Consider the following 25770-nt stretch of genomic DNA (forward strand, 5'->3'; position numbering starts at 1 on the left):
AAGAAGTGCAATGCAAATTGTAACAACAAAGAAAATAATTCAATGCCACAATGAACTTAGGGACCAATCTAGGACTTAAGTTGTCACACCATCCAAATCTTACAACAATTAATTAAATTACACACAAAATTAACTATAACATAAGAAATAACAAGAATCACATAACTGAGAAATATTTATGCAATCTTTCATTCAACGACTCTCACAACACTCCTGAAAACTACCACTTATTCAATCTGCACACATAAAAGGAAGTGCAATCCAAATTTTAACAACAAAGAAAGTAATTCACTGCCACACTAAACTGAGGGACCGGTCCATGAATTAAGCTATCACACCATCCAAAGCTTACTCCAATTAATTAAATTACACATAAAATTAATTGTAAAAGTAGCAGTAACAAAAATCACATAACTAAGAAATATTTATGCAATTAAGTATTCCACTCTAACTAACCAATGACCCCTTCTAAGAACGAGGGTACTTCCTCCTCAGCAGGGGTTGATGCACCAAAAAACACACAGACTACTCAGAGGAAATTATTATAGCACAAATTTTAGATTTGCATTAATAAAAGTATCAAGATTACAAAGCTTTGGTGTTTCCCTTTTCCAATCCTATTCTCCAATTCTTCACTCTAGCCCTCACTAGAAAACAATATTCTCTTTTATAGATCTTAATTACAATGATAAGATCATCACGAGAATCTTTCGATTCCCTTGTGATCTTAAAATAAAACACTATATTAACAATTACACAACAATTTCCATGGAAGGGGTAAAACTATAATGGTTTCCTTCAATTACAAATAGAGTTAAAAAATATCTCAAACAAATGAACTGGATGCTCCACAAATATCTTTTGACTTTGATGTGCTCCTAGATCCAGTCTGATTAGGAAAGGCAACACATGCTTAAGAAATTATCTGTATAACAACAATAGCGCCCGAAACGTTAATTAATCCAAATCGGTAAATGAACAAAAATTTAATATTGTAACAACAAGCTTTGACAAACCATCCAAACCTAAAATAACCCATACATTAGTTTTATGATAAAAATTAGTCTAAGAAAATAGTTATAATGTCAAATTATAAGTAGAATTGGACTAAGAAAGTAACAAGTGAAAAAGGACATACTTAGGTGAATAAGGGTTGTTACAATAATAAGATATGGTCTTGTTGGTCAAAAATGGATAAAATAAATAGGAAAATAAGTAGGAAAAAGATGGAAATTTCATGACCCAACATCTCCCCCCAACTTAAGATTTTGCATGTCCTCATGCAGACTCACGTCACTAATGCCTGACATGCTGAGAGTGAAGTTGTGTGAGGTTGTGAGTTCCTGCCACGTCTTCTCCTCTGACCTTATATCCTCAAGAAATAAGGTAACCAAACAAAAGGGAACTTGAATATAAGTCTTATCTAACCTGGACCACTCTTCCTAATACAATCAACATATTTATGAACTCTTAAAAATGATTTCTCAAAATTTTGATAATAATATGGGTCTCCCTTCTTCAATTCTTGTCGGGAAAGATCCCATCTCAACTTGCTTCCTTCTAAGGGACCAATTCTCATTCATTGTATATTTCTCTGGCATCTCTGTAGAATTGATTCTTAATGATCCATTCGTTGTGCCTTAGTGGTTGGCAATTGTCATATTTTATTTATTTGTGTGCGACAACTTTAGCTAAACAATGTTATCCTCTAATAAATATTTATACCTCACTACAAGAAAAAATGACATTGGTGAGAGGCGAAAATGTCACAATAAGCTCATTGGTGACAATCAAAAGAGCCTTTGTCACCAAAAACTGAACGTCACCAAAGGTGGCATTGCCAAAAGTATAGGTGTTTTGGTGACATTCAAAGTCTGTCACCAATAATGATTTATAATGATGGATAGTGTTATGAAACCAACTCGCAAAAATATAGAAAAGATAGATCAACGCCTTAGAATTCAGCATCTTTGAGGGGGAAACCTCCTTTACATTACACAAATGAACAATTCTTGGATGATACAAATGACAAGACCTCCTTTCTATATATAGGAGTCTAAGGAGTCATAATATAATCAGAGCCGACATAACAATAATAATGTAAGGGAACAATAATAACAATAGTGGGCTTCTATGGGGCACAATAATAACAATATGGGGACTACATTGTGCTAATAACAATAAGGGATTACAATAGTAGTATAGGGGCCTAACATGCCCCTCTCCTTCAAAAAGTGTTGTCCTCAACGCTTGAGTACTTCTTGATGCTTCTGTATAAAATTCTTGTCCTCCCACGTGGAATCTTCAGCGGGTAGGTTCTTCCACTTGATGACATACTCTGAAATTGATCGATTTCATGGCTATCGACTTCTCGGTTCTGTGAATGCTTTAGTTTCCAATATGGTTTTTCCTTCCTTGTCAAGTTCTGGCAATATTGTTGGAACTGGGATCTTCGATAACTTTTGAATGAGTTCCCACCCTGATTCGTCATTCTTCCATTCATCCCTTTCTTTGTTTATCATATTTGGTTGGATAATTATACCAACCTCTACCATTTCTGCAACCATATGTTCAATTTCACTCCTTTGGGTATATGGATAACTATAAGGCCTGACATTTGGAGGAACACTTCCTGGAATAAAATGAATAGCATGATCATGATCAAGAATACATGGGAAACCTTTGGGAGTCTCAAATAACTTGGAATGATTTTCCAAGACTTTTTGGAGATCTGGAGAAATACATGATTTCGATGTGGGAACCATTAGCGAACATAATTGTGCAATTACGCCTCGTTGTTCTTTCTTTAGAGTCTTTGTCATTCTGTCAGAGCTGGTGATCTTTCCTAGTTTCCCTGTGATACCCTTTAATTCAACTTCCTTTCCTTCTGAAGCAAATTTCATAAAAAGTTCTTGAACAAAGCCCTTTTTCTCTTTTTTCTTCGAATTTTTGTGGTGTTGCTCTAAAGAAGGTGTTGCTCTTTGTATCCTCATAATGTGCTATCATTTCCTCCATGAAAATTAACCACGTAATAATTTGTTTACGAGAACAAAGCCTTTTATACCACAAAAATTGATCCAGTTCTAAATATGAAGATGCAATACATACCTTTTGTAACAGTGGTACACCATGTCGATCAACATATTGCTCCATCTGAAGTATCCAACTTACCGGATCCTTGCCATCAAACTTCCTCATTTCGCTTTTTCTTGATTTTAGGAGCTTGATCTTGAAACAAATGTAACTCTATAATTTCAGATCTCCACGTTCTGAAATTTCTTCTCGGGGTATCTCTCTGCGTTTTCTTTCTAATGCCGCAATTCTGATCAAGATTGGATTCTGCAAGTGGGTGTTATGTCAAATCTCCCACAATGTCCTGATTATAGATAGGTTCAGTAGAGTGAACTTGTATGAAGTTCCACATGTCATTGTTTCAACCTTGGTACCTGAAACTGATACACATAAAACTACAAGAAGTCCTCTTTCTGACACTTCTTACGAAATTTCAATCTGATGCTCAGAACAAAAGTTATGACGATTTTCCCCAAGTCACTTGTTTGGAATGTAATTCGGGAGTCTGCACAATCGCTAACTTCCTCAGATCATATCTCCAAAAATATAGCAAGACAAGATCTAAACTTCGGGCTCAAGGTTCAGCGCGATTTCTTCTCAAATGGGTTTTGTTTTTCGCTTCTGAAACATTGCAGAAAAAATGTTATAGATAAAATGTCATGATGACCTATTTGGAGCAGCAAAACCCTAGAATCCAAAGCTTTGATACCAAATGTTATGAAACCAACTCACAAAAAGATAGAAAAGATAGATCAACGCCTTATAATTCAGCCTCTTCGAGGGGGCAACCTCCTTTACATTACACAAATGAACAATTCTTGGATGATACAAATGACAGGACCTCCTTTCTATATATAGGAGTCTAAGGGGTCATAATATAATCAGAGCCGACATAAGAATAATAATGTAAGGACACAATAATAACAATAGTGGGCTTCTATGGGGCACAATAATAACAATACGGGGACTACATGGGTACAACAATATAATAAGGGGGTTGTATTAATAACAATAAGGGGTTACACTGGTAGTATAGGGACCTAACATGCCCATCTCCTTCAAAAAGTGTTGTCCTCAACGCTTGGGTAGTTCTTGATGCTTATGTATAAAATTCTCATCCTTCCATGTGGAATCTTCAACGGGTAAGTCCTTCCACTTGATGAGATACTCTCATGGTAAAATGAGCTTTGGTCACCAAAAAATGATCATCACCATTCCATATGGATATTAGGGCATGATGGAATTGAACCACCAACCTGTTGCTTATAAAGCAGGTGTTCTTCTATTGAACTAACACCCTTTAAAGAATTAGATTCTAAAAATTAGACCTTGAAACTTCATAAATTGTAAATTCGAAAGCTTTCAATAAATTTAAGTCTCGAAAATCTTTTACTAAACAAGAAAAGGAGCATCGAAGTTGCAAGTCCCTACCTAATGGTTATGGAAGTTATGAAATGTGGGTGGAAGGATAAATAGTTATGTATAAGAGAATCATTATGTTCAGTTGAATACTCAATTAGAAGTGACACTCTGAAGACATTTATAACCTATAAATGACCTATAACTAGAAAATGCACCAAATATTGCAAAGGAAATGTCATAAGTGGATAGCATATGGAAGAAGAGAATTGTCGAAGATTGATGCAATATGTTATAGGTTGAGTGAGAGAAAAATATTAATGTTGTTGTTGTTGGGTGTTTAGATATCTAAATGATATCGAAACTTTTGTGCAAATATAACACGGATCTCTGGAAACCATGAATGACATAGGATAAAAAAATTATATATATAATTTGGAATTTCACAAGTCTGCACTCAAAACATGATAGCAACCAACAAATAAAAAATTTGACTTGGACAGAAAGCAATAGCTTCACCTTCATTCTTGAGTTGCTTCTGTTTATTTGAATTTGACTTGTGACATTATTTATCTGACAAGGAATCAAAATCATCACTAGTATTAAATTCATCCAACACGGACTTTGGAGATCCCACATACATCTGCATTTTTGTTGCCATGCTTGAAAACCATGGAGATGCCTATCGATAGTAGAATAAGATGTGTACTTGTGTACTTGACAGAAACCAAAGAGACAACACAAGAGACTATAGCAGCAATACCAAGATGACTCTAGGGCGGCATATTGAATAGACAGAGGCATGTTTACAATTATGAATAATCATACGAAAATTCTAGTTCTAAATATGTGTTGTTGCATTAGTATAAAGAATATCATTGAACATGTATGAAACTAGAAGTAACATATACCTGAAGCAGACAACCTTTGCAGCAAACAAATATATATATATATATATATATATATATATATACATATACATATATATATTTTTTAGGCCCTCTCCTTGCCTAATCTTTAGCAATATCAAGCAGTAAGGAACATAATCAATGCACTGTATTGTGGCATACTTCTGGGAATTTGTTGTCATCATTACTTCATAGTTATGCAGTAAGGATTTGAAGTGAGACAGAATTTCATCATTTAAGGAGGTTTCACTATTATAATTCTTCTATAGCAACATTTGTCAGTAAGAGTGTTTTTGCAACTGTAAAGGTACAAAAATCTACTGAGTCAAAATATTGAAAATTGAAGGAGCACCAAAGGTATGTGTGTAGTTGGGGTATCAACATTTAGTTGTAATAGTTTCTTTGCCTAAAGATCATGATGCATTTGAAGGGGCTTGTAGTAATAATTGTAAATAGGCCTACCATATATATCTCCAAATCAATTTATGGACTGGAAGTTTGCTTCATTCTTTTAAGGGTTTCATTAAGCTCATTTACATGTGGTTTCATTCTCCATCTGTAATTTAAGACAGTTTGAAATTCCTGGAAATAAAAGGCTCGACCCTCCACTCACTATTCTATGTATATCGTTCTCATGATTTGGTTATTCTGCTTCATTTGGTACCACTGTGGTATTAGCATCTCTATAGCAGATGGTCTCCAAGTTTAATGAAATACCACTAAGAATTGTGCCAAAAAAATTATTATGTATGTCATATTGTTGCTCCTCTTCTTCATGTGGAAGGCATAAGAATTTTATGAAAATAATGAAAATCTAAACTATGGATATGTTGGAGCCCATCAATTTTCCTTTTCTGCATATGGTAAGAGAGGAATAAAAGTCCATGAGGATAGTAATTATGTGCATGTGAAATCATGATAGTATTTGGAATGACAAGCAAGCCACTAATAGTGACTCGTGGTAATTGTAAGTGGTCATACAAATATAAATGGAGGTTTGTATCAAAGGATTTTAACAGTCATTATTTGTTTCTAATTGAGATAGTTTAAGGACCCCAATATAGAGATAAATTATAAAAATCCTTAGTGATTGAGTATGGTTGCGGAGGATATTAATATATCCTCTCAAGTTCCTTAGATAGACCAAGAAAACTGTGCATAATCATACTCAATCACTAAGGATTTTTGATAATTCATGTGTGAAATTTACATTAATTAGGAAAATATCCTAAGAAAATAGAAAACACATTTAATCGATTGGATTTAAAATATTTGAAAAGACAAGTACTTTTGTAAAGTTTGATTTTGTGCTTGCAAGGGCTTGCCCATGTGGTCAACGACTGTTGATGTTGTTTATAAAGCTGACTTGCTCGCGGTAGGTCTCCAACCAGGGTGCTTCTGCTTCAACAAAGCTACAATGCCAGCTATTTGTGGTGTTACCATGCTTGTCCTTGATATCATGACAAATCCTTCTCCTTGATAATTGACTTCATCAGTGCCATTAGGAGACCATGCTGCCCATATTAGAGAACCAGGAGCCAGAATATTTGGCTTTAAAACATCAATGTCCTGAAAGTTGGAATCCTTAATATCTGGCCCTCTAGAAGAATAGAATGCTACCTAAGGAGTTGTACCTTGATATATAGGCTTCAACCCATTTCCAATGGAAGCCTTAGCTCCAAACCTTGTGATTTGACCTAATGGATCCCTTATTGTTGATCTATTATAGTAATCTACAAGAATATGTGTTTGATCTACTTCTTTTATAACAATTCCTAGAATTCCCACTAGAACTAGATCAAATTTAGCTCCCAGAGACAGATTCTCGAAAGCCATAATGAACCCAGTTGCACCTAAACTCTTTGCAGTTTCTAATAGACATCTTACAGATGCAGCACCATATGCAAAGTTGTATGAATATCCACAAATTAGAATGTTCCCCTAAATCATAGTCTTGTTAAAAGCTTCAAGGTCTTGGCAGTCAGATGGACTGGATATCACAACTTAATATTTCAATTTTATGGTAGCTTAATATTTATTAGACCTAGGAATGTCTCAAAGAAATTCCCACTATGAATCACAATTTTCAACATGCCACCATTTCTCAACATTCATATCTAATAAAGAATTAGGTGTTGAGATATCGATCATATACGGCTTTTGTACATCTTCATTTTCATACCAAAATGTTGACTCTTCTTTTTCATCTTGTGCAGTAGCTAGAAGTTCATGAAGAGATTCTTCCTCAAATAAACTCATAGGATCTGGAATAAAAGATTCAATAATTGAAAAAAAAAAGTTTCTCTGTGTTCTTCATGCACTTCGACATTCTCTTCACAATTACATGTTTCCTCAATGCAGTGCACCCCACATTCCCTGATGATTTCATCAATCCAATCCTTATGAATTGGATGATCATTAACTTGCATTTCAGCTACTGCAAAAATATCTTCATTTTTCTGATCATCTTAATAGAGTTCAGACCCAATTTTATCCATTGGTGATTTAAGCAAAGAACCTTGGGGAAGATCAATGCGTGCATTTGCTTCAAGTTGAAGCTGGAGAGACTTCTTTTGTGTTTCATTTTTAAAGCTTAAGTCTTCAAGAGCAGACATATCCTCAACAGACAGATAAGGTGGTTGTTCCAAAATGTCCAAGGCTGGGAATTCAAAAGTTTTTTCCTTAGGTAGAACTGGATGGTCCTCTTGCAATTTATTAGGAACTGGAAAGGCACAAACTAAATCTTTCCAACTAGAGACACAGTGTTGGGTTGTGTTATATTCTTTCCATGACTAGCCCATGTAGTTAACCAAGGGGGTAGAAGGCGGACGGAGCCGCCCCTTCGTTGCGCCGATTACGTAGCGTGGGGAGTCACAGGGGGTTTGAGGGGTATAGGTAACCCCACTATATGGGGTTCGGGCCTACCTATGGTTTTGTGCATGTTTTTCGCACATGTTTTTGGACGTGATGGTTTTCGGTCAATGGTTTTGGAAGCAATGGTTTTTGGTCCATGGTATTAGATGCTTCGTCATGTATAAATATGTATTGTAACATTGAAAGGAACATAATGAAAAATCAAGTTGGTAGTCCCGGTTTTGGGATCTAGGGGAAATATCTGTGTATATGTGTTTTATGAGTTCTACTCTCACATTGTTTATTTTCTGTGTTTTAGAAATCATATGCAGGTAATTTCTGTACAGGGTTAAAGCCTACATTTAGTATCAGAGTTGTTTTGGCTTCAAGGGGACGCCTTTGTTGCTGAGGGGTTTCGCTCGGGCTTGTGGGAGATCTGCAGGATTGATTCTCATAGTGAAAGAAGATGGCGAGCAGTGGAAAGATAGAGATCGAGAAATTTAATGGTCAGAGTTTTGAGTTATGGAAACTCAAGATGGAGGATCTGTTGGTGGATAAAGATCAGTGGATCACGGTAGATTCGGGTACTAAACCAACAGGAGTGTCTGATGAAGAATGGAAGAAGTTGGATCGGAAGGAAAAGAGCATAATATGATTGTATGTCTTAGATTCAGTATTGTTGAATGTATCAGAGGAAGCTACAACGAAGGATTTGTGGGACAAGTTAGGGACTTTGTACCAATATAAGTCTCTAGTGAATAAACCGTTCCTACAGAAAAATATGTACAACCTGAGGATGAAAGATGGAGACTCAGTGACAGAGCATCTGAATGTGTTTAATACTGTGGTAAGTCAGTTATCGTCTATTGATATCAAAATTTCAGATGAAGATAAGTGCATTAGCTTGTTGTGTTCTCTACCAGATTCATGGGATAGTCTGGTTATTGCAATAGGTAGTAATGCAACTGCCTTGTAGTTTGATGAAATAGTCTCATCCTTCCTGACAGAGGAGATGAGACAGAAAAATATGGAGAGCCAAGATGGTGATGCCTTGTTTGTACGTGGACGGTCCCAGAGCATAAACAAAAATAAGTCATCGAGTGGGAGATCTAAATCTAGAGTGTTGTGGGGAAAAATGCCTATGCAGGACGATCCTATCCACCTAAGGTGTGATAGTGCCTTAGCAACAAACAAAAACAGCTATTCTAGTATTCTTCCTTTATGAATTAAGAATGAAGAGAGATGGATGGACTAACCAGTGTCTTCCGTTTGTCCCTCGATCCGGTTTCTCTTCTCTTTGAGAGTTCCCAGCTACTTGACTTCTCGCTCGCCCAGCTTCAACAGGTCTCTGCAAGATCACAAGAAGAGAACACTACACAAAGACATAGATTCATATTCATAACTAGTTCAGGATTAGAAATAAACTAAACATACTAATGCAATCATACATCAAAGATACATCAGTATATAGGAGAAACCAAGATAGCTTTATTGATGAATAACAAGGTTCAGGAAGAGATACAACCAAGAGGGCTCCAATCCAGCATCTCCTTCCCAGCAAATGAAATTCCTATCTTCACCTTCCTTCAAAGCATTAAGCACCCAATGATTCCAGTCTCAAACCAACAACAATTCTTTGCAATAACAAAATTCCAGCCTTCAGATCTCATGGAGGAGAGATCCATATATAGATGTTTGGAGAGAGGATGAGTCAGCTTGAGATCTGACTAGTGTCCTCTCCCTCTGTTAGTTCTTGCTTCCACTTGGAGACTGAGAGCCTCTTACTCATCACTAGTCGAATTCCTTGAGGCAAGTGTCATTGGAGAAGATTCTGGAAGCTTCCAGGGTATTTCCACCTCGTTGAATGAACTTGCCATTTGTCACTTCCCGCTCAGCGCACCCTGGTAGTGCTTCTACCTGTGTTGCAGTGCACCTAGCCAGTGTAATCTCTGCATTTCAGCGCAGACAGCTAGTGGAGCCTCTGAATTGATCCTGAATTAACTTGTTTTTCAGCAGTTTCTGGTGGAGAACTTCTGTGAATTGTTGTGGTTTGTTAGCCTTGTTCCTCTAGGGGTAGGAACAACATGTTTAGGGACTTTGGATCCCTTGGATTATGGACATTTCATGCTCAATGCTGTAAGGCACAAAAATGTCTATAACAGTTGCCCCCTAAAGTATGAGGCCCTTTATCGGGTGAAATGCTTTATAAGGAGGATCCGAAGTTCTTTCATTGCTGGGAGGAGACCTGTAATAAGATACAATACAATAAATTATTTTTCATACTGCTTTCATGATCTAGCTGAGGCGGGCATTCCCATGCTCAACTTTATAAATTCATTTTTCTGTACATAGAACAGACAATCGTCTGATGGTAGACTGATAATTTTGATGAAATTATCATCCTTTGGGTAGGATGATTATCTGCTGCAATGATTTACATGTCAATGTCTTTATCTTTCCTGAATATATATCGGAGCCCGGATGGATGAAACTAGATCCGGGGTCTTCAATCTCGTTCGATCTTCACTCTAAGTACAAGTCAATCCATGTGAGAAATGTTCTGAAGTCGAACATGGAAAGACATCGCTTGATTACCGGTCAATGAGGTAAACCGTTAACAAGCGCGAGAGGAATCACCGATAATGATAATGACCCTCAAGGTACTGCAGTACAATTCACGTGGTGTGAATAAAGGACTTGGCATCGAACACCACGCAAAATCTTTCGGTCGAAGGTCATTGATGTATACCTGTCGCCGGAAGTGAGAAACTTGCCATTGAGGCATGCAAGCTTCAAAGTACTGAAGGGGTTGTTCCTAGATCAACTTCTTGGATAATGAGCTGATGTCGACAAGAAGTGATCCGTCAAAGGAGGGCCTTAATGTATCCCACATCAGTGACACGGAACGGAGCAAATGATTTTTTATGGAGGTGAAAACGATCTGATGATATATGATTCAGGGTAGCGGTCATGAAAGGATGAAGGATAATGTATGGCAGTGGATGGGACACGGTTGACTTCTCTGAACGACTTCTCTTGAACATATGGCGACACTTATGCGATGGATCGGTAGCATTACCCCAAATATGGATGGTATGGCGAGACCATGGTGATGTGACCGGTGAATGAAACAACCCAACCTGACTGTGGTACGAGGAAAAGTGTCATGTTCAAGAGCGACTTGCTACCATCAAAGTTTTCTTGAGTTTCTCCCAATTTTTCCCCAGTCATTGCTGACCAGTACCTCTTTATTTTTGTCAAGCTTGAGGAGGATAACATATGCTTGTTCTATAACTTGCCCTTCGGGCAAGCCCATCGCTATGTTTTAACGAGCCTAGCGATAGTGAAACTCGTTCTCGTCTAAAGACAAGTTTGTCGCTATTTAATGCTTTTAACGAGTCTAACGACAAAGATAACTCGGTCCTTTTCATTTTTAGAGAGTCTGAAAAGGTACGTAAAGTCAACTCCGAAAGTCCTTTTTCGTCATCTAATCCCTTAAGTTCGAAAATTTATAAAACAATACAGAAGGGATGAGTTTTCGATAGTTTTAACGAGCCGAAAAAAACAAGCGCTCGATCTTTTTGTGCAATAATCCCTTAGGTCCAAAAAGATTAAAATGTAGAGGAGGGATAGCACTTCCGGTCGCTTTAACGAGCTGGAAGGCCAAAACTCGGCAATCTTTTCATATTTTATGAGTCAGATGAAAAGAGCTTAAAGAAGACTCGTCTTTTGAGGAACGAGTGATAAAACGGGTTAGCAGCTTATTCCAGGTATGGGTTGGAATTTTCCAATCACGGCAGTGTCACAAGGATGGCTAGTGAAATCACTCTTCGCAGTTGTTCCTCAAAATGGGTAAACAATCATATGGAGTTGAATGATCGGCCAATGGAAAAGTGGAGGTGGTGGGCAAACACGACCAAGGCTTTAATGGCTGATATCGCTACATTCACGGTGGTTATTTACTGGAATAGTTCATTTTTTAACGAGCTTAAACGCGGGTGGAAACATTTGCTCGGTCTTATGTTTATTTTTTAACGAGCATGAACTATGTGCTAAAACTGCTCGGATCTTGCGTTTATTTTTTAACGAGCATGAAATGTATGCTAAAACTGCTCGAAAACCCAGTCATATGATAAGAATGTATCATTGAAGATGCTATTTTTTATGGAGCTTAGATCTTACAAAGCTTTGCTCCGGATCCTTTCGTTATGCAAGTTTGGAAACGACTAATCCTACGAGTTTAAAGGGTTAGACCTACAGGTTTAAAGGGAGGACCTAAAAATTTAAAAAATAAATAGCCGCCCCTTGCTTGCACTCCAAAAGGTTTGCATGCCCCCAGGCATAAAGTACGATTTCAAGGTTACCCCTCAATTTGCAGATAAAACATTTGTTTTACCAGGAAAGGCCTACCTCTTTCAGGTTACCCAAAGATTGTTCTATTAATCTTTCAAACAAAACACTTCTTCGGCAATGTCTACCGAAATAGACAAAGGTGAGAGACTCCGTCTGTCAACTCACATAACTTTGACAAAATAATCTTATTCTAGAATAACCCTCTTCCAGCATGGGCGGGGTACAGACTAGTCATATTCTCCCGCGGAAACCTACCCTATACCCAAAGTTTTCCTGCCGAAGCAGACCAGGATGCATGCCCCCTGGGTTCCAGTCATATCCTTCCGGATTACTCGCGCTCATCGGGAGGACGGACCGTGGGTTGAGACATTTCTTGCGTGAAGAGACCATTTAAGGAAGGTATATGACTATTTGCGATGCGTGATCCGGGAAATGAAAGCTGGTCCACGAGCTTGACCACTCTTCCTTCGTGCGGAAAACACATTACTCTAAAGAGTGAGGAGACGATGGCTCCCATGCAATATATATAGTCTCGTCCAAGGAGTAGGTTATAATCCAAGGGTCCTTGAACGACCATCACGTTCATTTGAACGGTCTTCCCTTTCAATGTGATAGGCACATTGGGGAGGATCCCTAAAGGTCGACTGGTTCCTTTATCAAAGCCCGTCAGATTTCTCATTTCAGGCAAAAGCGCTGGCGAACCAAGCGCTTTCCAAGAAATAGAGGAAAGGATACTCATAGATGCCCCCTCATCAATGATGGTGCCAGCCATGACCATTCTGTATATTTGAACGATAATTATGAATGGTATGCTTGCTGGCAATCGGGGTCTGCCTAGTTGGTTCCAATCGAAGGAGACAACTAGGTTGCTTGGTGGTGGGACCGAATATACGGCCGGGTATGACTCTGACGAAGTTCCTTCCTGCGATAAAGGAGTGGGCAAATTGCCCCCTTGTTCGTCGGAGTCTGTGTTGATGAAGAGAACTTGGACGGTGTCATCTTTATTCTCCTCTGTGATGGTATCATTCGAAGATAGAGCCTCTGAAGGCAAAACCGGGTAAACTGCCGCCTCAACCTTTTGACTTTCATCAGGTATGGATTCAGACGGTTCATCCTCAATGATAGGTGCTTCGGCTGACCACCTGAGCGGGCCAGCCGGGTTCTCAACTGGTGAAGGACTTGGCAGGAGTTTTTGATATCCAGGAGGAAGTTGCACTGGTAAAATCGGGCGATCTTCCAAAACTCTTTTAGCCTCGTCTAAGAAGGGACAACGGTGGATGGCATGGTCGCCTTCACACAGTTTGCAGGGAAATCTAGCTTTCCCTCTCTGTCCTGTGGCTTCACTTTCACTAGTTGACGGTGTGCTGTCAACATGGCTATCAGAGGTTGACGCCATCGAGTTGTGCAAACGGGGAGACCAGTCCCTTAGTATCCGAGGGATGCAGGGACAATCTCTGTGGAAGTGGTCTCCCTTGCATATGACACATGGCGATTTAGGCCTAGTCAGTGCTGTGTGTGGATTTTTGTCAGACGACACTTGTTTGCCCCCAGTCGTTTTTGGCTCCTTCTTCTTCTCTTTCTTCTTCTTTTCCTTCTTCTCCTTAGGAACTTGGTTTTTTGTTTTACCAGTTCCGTCAAGCGAAGAGGAAGGAGGAGAGGAAGAATTAGATGAAGTAGAAGGCTGGTGGGTAACTCTGGTCTGGTCTAACTGTTGATTCGATTGTTCAGGAATAGTGGTGTTCTGAACGACATTAGTTGAGAAAAGCCAGACCGGCAAGCCAATTGTCAGTCCTGGAAGCGACAATGTGGCCATATGCGGCGCACCAACATCTCCCCAAGAGGAGAAGGGACTAGGATTTCCACCAAGGGGAATTCCTTGGTTGGTGTGCTCCATTTTCTCAACCTAAAGATCAACGCAGGAAAAAGGGGTGATTGTTCCGTTTAAAATAAATTTTAACGACGCTTTAGACACAACTTGCTTTTTCAATTTTAAAGAGTCGAGAAAAAGCTAAAGATGACTCTAGTCTCCTTCGATGTTTTAACGAGCTCGAAGTGACAAATGCTCGGATGGACTTTTTCCGTTATAGAGTCTGAAAAAGACCAAAAGGAACTGCTCTGGAGTTCTAGGTAGAAGGTGTGCCAAACTTTTCGCAAAACCGCAGAATACTTTTTAAGGTACGGGCGGTCAATCTTCCTGAATGTTGTGTTCAGTGCATTGCGATTAGTAGGGCGGCCGACACGGCTTCCTAAGGATAAATGTTTTATGCCTATAGGGGTCTCCCAATATATACTCGACGGTACGTGGGAGCACAATCCCTACTGGCGCTATTGTCTCTCAGGAGTAATCACCCACCATCAGCGAGATCGACAGTCACCAGGCTTTACGACGCCGGAACACGTCTCTAGCCTAGACCTCTATGTTGTGCGTTAAGTTACAAAGCGTTGTTAAGTTCATTCAATTTATTTTAGGTTGATCTTTCTTAGAAGTTTGCCTTTTTGGATCACCACGAGATGTATGATACAATTCCTAAATGTAGTCTAAAGATGATAAGCAAGCTTTTATATCTTTTCAACAATGAAAATCCTAGCTACAAAGGGAAAAGAAAGACACCATCTTTTCTCAAAGAGCAATCAGCACACTCTAATGCACTTTTCCTAAATCAAGCATGCAAACTATCAAGATGCAAATGCACAATGCAGGTGTTTGTTTTCCGCTCTCTTAATATTGATGCCTAAAAAGAAAGCTTTTTGTACAACTTTGAATTTGCTTTTAAATGACAAATACAAACAAGTTTACTTTTTCGAAATCAGAAAGGGTAGAAGAGATTACAACACTTAACGATTTTCGAAATGAATACTTATTTTGACACTCAAAAGAGACAAACTCAAACCAAAAGCAAAAGTAAATGTATAATCAACTGTATACAGCCAATGAACTCTCTCCTAAGATCACTACCAACAGATCTGAATCAAAGGCTACAGGATGACTATTTCACTCTTGCAAAGGAAAACTGTAAATGACGCCACAAACACATAAAAACACTCACAGTCTTTTTGTACAAAAGGAGGCGGAATTTAAGCAGAGAAAAGGAGTTATCAGACAGGTACCTATGCTGGTTACAGGCTGCAAAAATCAGAGATCAAAACAAGGCAAAACAGAGCAGAGAACCCCAGCTGCACAAGGCTTAACTGGATCAACGCACCCCTAACACAGAGGTTTTGACATTCAGCGCAGGTAGCCTTCACGGGACCTGCGTTGAAATGCAGAACCTCTTCACAGAGTCTGCGCTGAAAGAGAAACGAGAGTTTCTCACTGGGTTCTGGGTCACAGTTTGCTGATTAATCTACGGTTTCAGGCCAAATCAAAGCAACAAGCAAGGTACAATCAAAGGGATGCTTTGAGGGAGGACTAAGATCTATCACAAAGGATCATCAAATCATTTGTGAGTCCATTGTTCAGATCATAGACAAATCCAGTGATTGGATCAAAGCAGCAGCTGTCTACTTTGCATCTCAGAATAGCAGATGCAGTTCGATTGTTGCTCTTGAGTCTATGAAACAAACAATGATAGAGACACAAATAAAATGACTAAACAAATCTCCCCAGCGGAGTCGCCAATTTGTTGTGGGGAAAAATGCCTATGCAGGACGATCCTATCCACCTAAGGTGTGACAATGCCTTAGCAACAAACAGAAACAGCTATTCTAGTATTCTTCCTTTATGAATTACGAATGAAGAGAGATGGATGGACTAACCGGTGTCTTTCGTTTGTCCCTCGATCCGGTTTCTCTTCACTTTGAGAGTTCCCAGCTACTTGACTTCTCGCTCGCCCAGCTTCAACAGGTCTCTGCAAGATCACAAGAAGAGAACACTACACAAAGACATAGATTCATATTCATAACTAGTTCAGGATTAGAAATAAACTAAACATACTAATGCAATCATACATCAAAGATACATCAGTATATAGGAGAAACCAAGATAGCTTTATTGATGAATAACAAGGTTCAGGAAGAGATACAACCAAGAGGGCTCCAATCCAGCATCTCCTTCCCAGCAAATGAAATTCCTATCTTCACCTTCCTTCAAAGCATTAAGCACCCAATGATTCCAGTCTCAAACCAACAGCAATTCTTTGCAATAACAAAATTCCAGCCTTCAGATCTCATGGAGGAGAGATCCATATATAGATGTTTGGAGAGAGGATGAGTCAGCTTGAGATCTGACTAGTGTCCTCTCCCTCTATTAGTTCTTGCTTCCACTTGGAGACTAAGAGCCTCTTACTCATCACTAGTCGAATTCCTTGAGGCAAGTGTCATTGGAGAAGATTCTGGAAGCTTCCAGGGTCTTTCCACCTCGTTGAATGAACTTGCCATTTGTCACTTCCCGCTCAGCGCACCCTGGTAGTGCTTCTACCTGCGTTGCAGTGCACCTAGCCAATGTAATCTCTGCATTTCAGCGCAGACAGCTAGTGGAGCCTCTGAATTGATCCTGAATTGACTTGTTTTTCAGCAGTTTCTGGTGGAGAACTTCTATGAATTGCTGTGGTTTGTTAGCCTTGTTCCTCTAGGGGTAGGAACAACATGTTAAGGGACTTTGGATCCCTTGGATTATGGACATTTCATGCTCAACGCTGTAAGGCACAAAAATGTCTATAACATAGAGGGAGATCTAAATCTCTAGAAAAACCTTTAAAGGTGGTGTGCTGGAAATGTGGAAAGGAAGGGCACTATAAAAGGGACTGTAAATCTAAAGCACCTGATAAAGGAAAGGGATCTGATGATGCTCCTTCTGCAGAGGCGAAAACCACCTCAAATGAAGGTGGGGTTGTGTACTTGGCTTCTTCAAGTACACATGTAGATCATGAGGCATGGTTGATTGACTCAGGTGCATCCTTTCACTTCACTCCCCATAGAGAGTGGTTCTGCGAGTATGAGAAATACGATGGTGTTGATGTCTTCTTAGGAGATGATAGGAAGGCTAGAATCATTGGTCGGGGAAAAGTAAAGTTGAAGTTGCAAGGTGGAAGGGTTAGAACACTTCCGGGTGTTCTACATATTCCTACATTGGCTAGAAATCTGATTTTTGTAAGCAAGTTGGATGATGCAGGTGTAAAGACGGTGTTCGAGAAAGATACCAATAAGATGGTTCGAGGAGCACTGATATTGATGCGGGGAGTTCGGATTGGAACTCTATACAAGCTGCAAGGTAGCACTGTTGTTGATGGGTGCAATAGTTCTATGGTTCCTGAAAATGAAGTAGAAAATCTAGTGGTCTCTGGAGAGAAGACCATGTTGTGGCATCAAAGGCTTGGACATATTGGAAAGAAGGACCTTCAAATACTTCATGGTAAAAGTATGGTAGAAGGTATGAGTAATAGCTCTCTAGATTTTGATTTCTGTGAAAATTGTGTATATGGGAAGTAGAATCGAGTGAGTTTCCCCTCTGGTGGTAAGAGGGCGAAACAGATATTAGAGCTTGTGCACAGTGATGTGGTTGGACCAGTGAAGGTTCCATCACTGGGTAAGTCTATGTACTATGTATCATTTATAGATGACTTCTCAAGGAATACATGGATATATTTCCTTAAGAAGAAATATGAAGTCTTTGACAGGTTTAAGGAATTTAAGGCTCTGGTGGAAAACCAGACAGAGGAGAAGATAAAGGTGCTGAGGACAGATAACAGTGGAGAGTTTTGCAGTAAGGAATTTGAAGAATTTTGTAAGAAGTGTGGTATAGGACGGCAGAAGACTACTCCATATACACCTCAGCAAAATGGAGTTGCAGAAAGAATGAACAAGACGTTGATGGAAAGGGCAAGAAGCATGCTCAATGGTCTCAGTTTAGGATAGGAATTCTGGGCAAAGGCGATGGAGACATCATGTTACCTGGTCAATAGATCACCTTCATCAGTGTTGGAGTATAAGACTCCACAAAAGGTATGGACTGGTAAGAAACCCTCTCTTTCACATCTGAGGGTATTTGGATGTGATGCATATGTACATGTTCCAAAGGAGAAACGAACCAAGTTGGATAGTAAATCTGAAAAGTGCATCTTTATTGGGTATAATGATGGTATAAAGGGTTATAAACTTTGGAACCCAGTAACAAGGAAGGTTGTATACGGCTGAGATGTGGTGTTCAGAGAGGTGAAAGATGTTATTAAACATGATGTCCAACCTGTTATCACTCAGGTTGTCCCTCAGGTTGTAAAAAGGGATACGGCCGAGGTAACCACAGACCAACTTTGGACTACAGGTTCTAGCCAACCTGCAATCAGAGAGGGCTCTCTCTTTCTGATTTAGATTTGTTAAAAATGATTTTAGGCTAGGTATTGGGTTTGAGGGGTTTTTGTTTTGGTTTTGGTGGGAAGATTTATGTCTTCAAGTAGAGAGGCTAAGCATAGTCTGATAAGTTTCAAACCATTGGGCATGGAGTCGAGGAGGAAAGATCGGTGGTGCGTTTTCTTGGTCACAAGAGAGATATGTGGAGCAAGGTAGCTGCACATGAAACAATGTTTCAGGTTTAAAGGATGGAATGATTGCTAAGGAATGAGAGGCAATCAAGAATCTCTCTTTTAGCTTAACAGAGGGAAGTAACAGAGCTTTACCTAGGGGCAATAAAGAATCCCTAGATAATTGGCCAACATAGGGGAATTAGGGTAAATATGAGCCAGAAGGAATTCATATTCATTACCAATTCATTCAGATGAAAACATATAGAAACAGCAGAAATTGAGCATAGAGTGTTGTAAACAAATTCTAAGCTAATCTTTCTTTCTGCTATTCAGATAGTGGTTAACAATAAAACAGAGGTAAGATGCACTTATTGTTCCAAGTTGCAGCACAAGAATTCCACATTTAGTCTCCAGAAATCTTTAACAACACATCACACCGTCATACTCCAAATCTTCAGCAGTCTTTGATTATAGAAAAAATCTCAGGTATACAGTGTGAGTCTCTAGTGAGAGTTATCAATCGACCCACTCTTGAAACAATACAGTGGGTCGTATATATAGAAAAAAAACTCTTCAAAACTGCTTATTTACAATTTGACCTAAACAGGTATGAAAGAAAAGATGATTACTTTAACCTAATCCTATCATAAATAAATGCGTGAAAATATCTCAGGCTGCGTTGAGGGCATCCGTATCAAAACTGAGTAAATTATGTTGTCCTCGGTGGCTTGGTGCAGTGTTTTCTGAAATAAATGAGCATGGGTCTCTGCTTCTTTGTTGTCCGGTGGCTTTGAATGCTTTAATTGTGATTTGAGGGCAAGGATGGGCTTACGCCTCTTGACTTGACTTTCTGGGAACTCATTAATGCTCAGGTGCTTTGAGCCCCTAAAAAATCTTGGCTGATACTCTTTGGATCTTCTTCTTCCTTTGATACTCTTTGACAATAAACTAGGCTGCTACTCTAATGTGCTGTGCGTTAAATCAACATTTAATGGCCGTTGTTCGGCCCTCGGTTTCCTTCAAAACTGTCTTCTTCTCCTTTCTGAGTGCTTCGCGAAGAAAAACGGGTCATTCGGCGCCTTTTGGGCTTTATGGGGGCTGCGTGATGAAAAGATTCCCCATTCTAGCCTAATTTATCCAGCGATGGCGCAAATCGCGCATCAAAAACTACCTCAGAAACTGATTCCGGGGCTCCAGAGTGCAATTTGCGCCCTTCGCGCCAAAATTGTTGATGACGTCAGCATGGTGGGACCTTGTACGGCGGATGACGTCAGCATGATGATGTCATCATGTACGGAGGTGACGTGGTAGTACGGCAGGGGACACGGTGGTAGGACACGTGGCAGGGTGACTCGGCGATACAGTGGCAGGAGGCCACACAAGCGGATGACGTGTCATGGTGACTGGGCAGGGGGGTGACGCAAGCGGGTGACATCACTGGGCAGGAGGCGGTTTCCGGTTTTGGGGCACACTGCCTTTAGACAGAGGTGGTTTTGGGGAAGGGAGCTCCGCCACAGCCCAGAAGGCGACGCGTGGTGGGAGTACGGCGGGAATACCGCCCATCTCCCGGACGCTAACCTTCGGGTGGCTTAGAGATGGGAAGGCCCGCCCACCGTAGATCTGTGGGGCGGGCAATCTGACGGCTGGCGGCGAAGGTGAGGCGGCGGAGGGATAAAGGGCGGGAATATACACAGAATATTCTGATTTTAATAATGCGCGGCGGTGGGTTAAAACTTAGGGAACGGCGGAGTTTGAGGGTTGTATGGGTTTAATGAGCGCGGGTAAATGTTTTTATGAACAAAACTTAGGGTAAGGGAGCCAAAAGTGGGTTTTTTAAGGGTTTTAGGGCTAGGGGAGAGGTTGTTAGCATGACCAGGTGTCATCTAACTCCTGCTATGACACGGATGGGCTAAAAACAGCCCCTGATGGACCATTTTTTCCCTGACTTAGAAGAAATATGGCTATAGTGCCAGGGAGGGGATATTTAATATTTTTGGGATTTATATACATAGTTTTAGCAGGGGAAGGGGATACAGATTAGGGATTTAGATAATACAGTCAGCAGTTAATATGGAGATGACCAGAAAGCGCTAAGTTAAGGGTCCTTAGGCTAATTTTGGGGAAAAGAACTTGTAAAGAAATGAAATCCTTGAGCGAAGCAGACCTTCACCAAGGCAGCTGATATGGAGAATGATGGAACTAAGAGGAATCAAGCAGATCTTGACCTCTTTGGGGAAGTTAGTTAGTGACTTGGGAAATGAGAAGAAGGGGAAGTTAGTTATGTCTAGCTCGAGCTCCTCCAGATAAAAACCTTCCTGATAACTGTGATCTGAAAAGACAAAAACACTTTGTAACACAAAATTGATCATAAATCATCATTCTGTAACCTCACAGCTACCTACCCGGCCTACTTACCTAACATTTTTTCTTCTTTTGATTTGGGTGCACTTAGATTTGCAGACCCAGATTTACAATTTTTCTTTTGAATGTTTCCTATCTAGATCTACACTTATTTCTGCCAAGGGCCAAGATTAAGCAGTTGGGTCCCTTTGATTCTCTACCTATCTACAAATCTGCCAAGATTAAGCTGTTTGGAAAGATACATTCTCTATATTCTAAAACAGGAAATTGAAACCTAGGGAGGCGAAGATTAAACTGTTTAGCCTTCCCTTAACTGAAATGAATTCTTAAAAATGGAATGACTCATCAAAATTGGAATACAACAATGGCATGTGGACTAGCACACTTCATGGCATCTTGTGGAAATATGGAACACTGCAGCCTGCAAAGTACGACATATTTGGCATGTAAAAATGTCAATCATGAAAGATGAAACCCTGTTGCAACAGGAGGCTAACAGTGGCTCCACTTGGGGATTGCTTTTCCTTGTGAAAAGTCAAGAACAGCAAGTCAGACTGCCTTGATTTTCTATTTGTTGCTGTCGACTGGAAACATTTGTTCTGGCTGCTAAAAAATGTGAAACTTTGAAATCTGAACCATTCTCTCCTCAATTGAGTTACTGTGAATTGTACAGCATCGCCTGCTTTCTTCTGCGTGCTTGATAATTATGTACAATGTTGTTGGAACATGCCTTTGACTACAAATAGTTCTTTTCTACCATGAATTGCTTGTAATGTGACAGTTTTCCTCTTGCTGTTTTGCTGAAATTGGTGTAGAGACAGAGCTTTTAGCACTGGAATACTTGCATTGGCTGTGTCTTCGCAAAATTTACTGTTGCTCCTTTAACAATAGGCCTGCTTATACGAAAATGAAAAATAAAGTGCTGATATATACAAATAAGATTGTACAAAAGATATATACAGGGCTGCATTGTTTCCTTTAAAAGGGATCATGGTAATGTTTCAGCATACGGCCATTGACAGGGCCTTCTTCAGTAGAACTATCCTCTACAGATTTGAGAAAATATGTGTTATTTCCCTGAAAAGCAGAAATAACGAATGGCCCTTTCCATAAAAAATCAAACTTGGCATGTTTGCCCTTGTCTTCTCTTCTTTAGTCCCATCTTAGAACTTTGTCACCAACATTGAAATCCTCAGCCTTAGCTCTCTTATCAAACATCTTTTTTAGCTTTTCTTGCAAAATTTGAGCTCTGTCATAAACTTGTTCTCTGGTTTGCTGAAGATGAATGGTTTGATTAACTCTTCTCTGAATGTCATTTGGTTCAGCCTGAATCTCCTGTAACAGTTTGATAGTAGGAATGCCCAGGGATGAAGGAAATCTAGCCTCCATGCCATATACTAGCTTATAAGGGCTCATTCCAATGGATCTTTTGCTCGAGAGTCTGTCTGCCCATAGGGCATTCACTAGCTTTTTGTGCCAGTTCTTCTTGTTTTCTTCTAGCACCTTCTTTATGATGTTGATGAGGCTCTTGTTAGATGATTCGGCCAAGCCATTACCTTGAGGGTAATAAGCTGTAGAGTGGCCCAAGGTAATATGAAATCTGTGGCAGAAATTGATCATTTTTTTGGACTTAAAGGCAGCGGCATTGTTAGTGATGATTTTCTCAGGGCAGCCAAATCTGGAAAGGATATTGCACTCAAGGAATTGGATAATGATGGTGTCATTGGCTTGTCTGCAGGGAATGGCTTCAACCCACTTAGTGAAATAGTCGGTGGCTGTTAGGATCCATTTGTGCTGGCCTGAGGAAGAGGGATGGATTTCTCCAATGAAGTCAAGACCCCATTGTTGAAAAGGTTTTTCGGTTGAGATGGGTTTCAGGGGCAGGGGTAACAGCTTTCTCTTGCCCTCAAAGATTTGGCATTTGTGACATGACATGGCAAACTTCTTTACATCTGCAAAAAGAAAGGGCCAATAGAAACCTGCCCTTAAAATTTTATCAGCGGTGGACTTCCAGTATAGATGTCCTCCACAGTCACCTACATGGAATTCTTTCATGACATTGTTAGTTTCATTCATGGTTAAACAATTACGCAATATACCTTCATGATTTCTCCAAAATAATGCACCATTTATAACACAAAACTTTAAAGCCTTCATTTTCAAAAATCTTTTCTTGGTCCTGGACAATCCTGGGGGAGCACACAGGTTTAACAATACAAAGCATATATCAGCGTACCATGGAGATTGTAAAAAGGTTTCACTGATCTGTGGAGTTGCCAGCTCCGGTTCATTGTCCAGCTGGTTAATGTCTAGGGCTTGAAAGTTTGTTTCGGACATCAGTTTGGCTAAACCTTGTCCCTTTATCAACTTGGTTGGTTTTATTTCAATGTCATATTCAAGGATGTTTGCAATCCACTTGCCTCTTTTGCCTTCCAATCCCTCTTGGGTCAATATGTCTTTTACAGCAGTGTGTGGGACATAGGCAATCACGTGTGAATATAAGATGTACACTCTGAAATCCTTGATGGCCTTAACTAGTGCGTAGGCCTGCTTTTCCATGATTGGGTATTTCAAAGGGGCGTCTCTTAGAGCTCGGTTGAAAAATGCAATCGGTTTTTCAGCTCCTTGTTCATCCTTTTGTAAAAGGACAGCTGCTATCGTGTGATCAGATGCAAACGAAAATATGATAAAATCTTTGTCAAACTGTGGGCTGGTGAGTACAGGGGTCTAGGTTAAGGTCGTTTTGATACTTTCAAATGCTTGCTTGGTTTCGAGAGACCATTTTATCTTGGCATCCTTTTTTAACATGTTTCTTTACAGTCTTATTAACTCAGCTAGATTTGGGATAAATCTTCTTAAGAAGTTGATTTTCCCAAGGAAAGCTTGCAGCTCTTTTATGTTTCTTGGATATGGGATTTGGAGGATGGCTTGGATTCTTTCAGGATCAATTCTAATGCCATCTTTTGATATGATGTGTCCAAGTAATTTGCCTTCTTCAAGGCCAAACAGAGACTTGTTGGGGTTCAAGGAAATGCCATATTTCCTACATGTCATAAAAATTTGCCTAAGATGCTTGAGGTGTTCATCAGATTTTGAGAATGGGGTTAAGTCATCAAGGTAGACAACTAGGAAGTCATGTATTTCTTTGGCAAATGCAATATCCATTGCTTGTTGAAAGGTAGCACCAGCGTTTTTAAGTCCAAATGGCATCTTGACATACTTAAATGTTCCCCACGGTGTGGTAAAGGCAGTTTTGTCTTGGTCGTCCGGGTGAACAAGTATTTGATTGAAACCTGAAAAGCCATCTAGCAAAGAGATTCTAGATGACCCCACTACTCTTTGTAGGATGTGGTCCATTTTGGGCAAAGGATAGTGGTCCTTTAGGGAGACTTGGTTTAAGTTTCTCAGATCTACACAAAGTCTGATTTCACCTGTCTTTTTTCTTGTAGGAACAAGATTGGACACCCATTCAGAAAATCTGATGGGTGCTATTATGCCTGCTTCAAACATCCTTTTTACTTCCTTCTCAATTGGGGGAAGAAGCATAGGGTTGATTCTTCTAAGTTTCTACTTGAAGGGTTTCTGGTTGGGTTTCAATGAAATTGTGTGTTGGATCACCGAGGTGTTGTAGGATTTCAAATCCTCATAGCTCCAAGCAAATACATCTTGGAATTTTTTGAACAAATCAATATACTTGGGCTTTTGATCAGGTGGCACATTTTTGGACAATTTGATCATTTTGGGTTTCTCTTTTGTCCCTATGTTGTGTTCCTCTATATCAGTGTTTATGGGTTGCAATTTTGGCTTTCTGGGCACATCATTGGTGTCAAACATGTCTTCTAATGGGGTTAAGCTAGCAGGCAGAAAGTTATCCTTTAAGTCAATGATCTCTGCCTCTGTTTTGACTATCTCTTCCAACCGCATTTGTTTCAGCTGTTCAATGTTTTCGTTGTCAAAAATAGTTGGGTTCAGGATTTGTTTGGTTGTTGCAGCTGTTACATCTTGATGATTTTCATCTGTTTGGTGTTGGGAGTCATTCATAGCATCCATGTCGATGTTAATATTTGAAAACTCATGCTCAAGGGTAAGAAAATTATTAATATGGGCATCATTTTCGAATACTTTCCAATCTTTAACGTTATTTGGGGCAGCGGGCCTATGTTTTATTTCAGCTGTGAAGTGATGGTTTGGGTCAAAAGGAAGCTTGCATGTACTAGCAAAGGTGGCTAGGTTGTGTGCATGAATGTTATGCTCTCTTGAAATCTTGGCCAGCTTGAATTCAGTGAATGCATTGAGTATATTAGTGGCAGCCGTCCTATAGGCTCTCATTCTATTGTCATTGGTAACAAAGTTACCTTTCATCTGTTGTACGATTAAATCAGAGTCACCTAAAATAGACACCTTTG

At 39.7% G+C, this 25770-nt stretch overlaps 1 long non-coding RNA gene and 1 pseudogene across 3 annotated transcripts in view; both read right to left on the minus strand.

The window, feature by feature from the left end:
• Positions 1–574: 574 nt before the first annotated feature.
• Positions 575–25770, minus strand: part of LOC149243921 (uncharacterized) — a 109856-nt gene continuing 84660 nt past the window's right edge. For all 3 annotated transcript variants that reach the window (XR_016246715.1, XR_016246716.1, XR_016246714.1), the window contains one exon: positions 575–925. This is a non-coding gene — a long non-coding RNA (uncharacterized LOC149243921). The remainder of the gene's footprint in view (positions 926–25770) is intronic.
• The window catches only part of LOC149243922 (uncharacterized), a 38731-nt pseudogene continuing 20355 nt past the window's right edge, over positions 7395–25770 (minus strand).

This window comes from Pinus tabuliformis, chromosome 8 (assembly GCF_031772625.1).
Source record: "Pinus tabuliformis cultivar Carrire ecotype Pingquan chromosome 8, CPIR1, whole genome shotgun sequence".
Classification (NCBI taxonomy): domain Eukaryota; kingdom Viridiplantae; phylum Streptophyta; class Pinopsida; order Pinales; family Pinaceae; genus Pinus; species Pinus tabuliformis.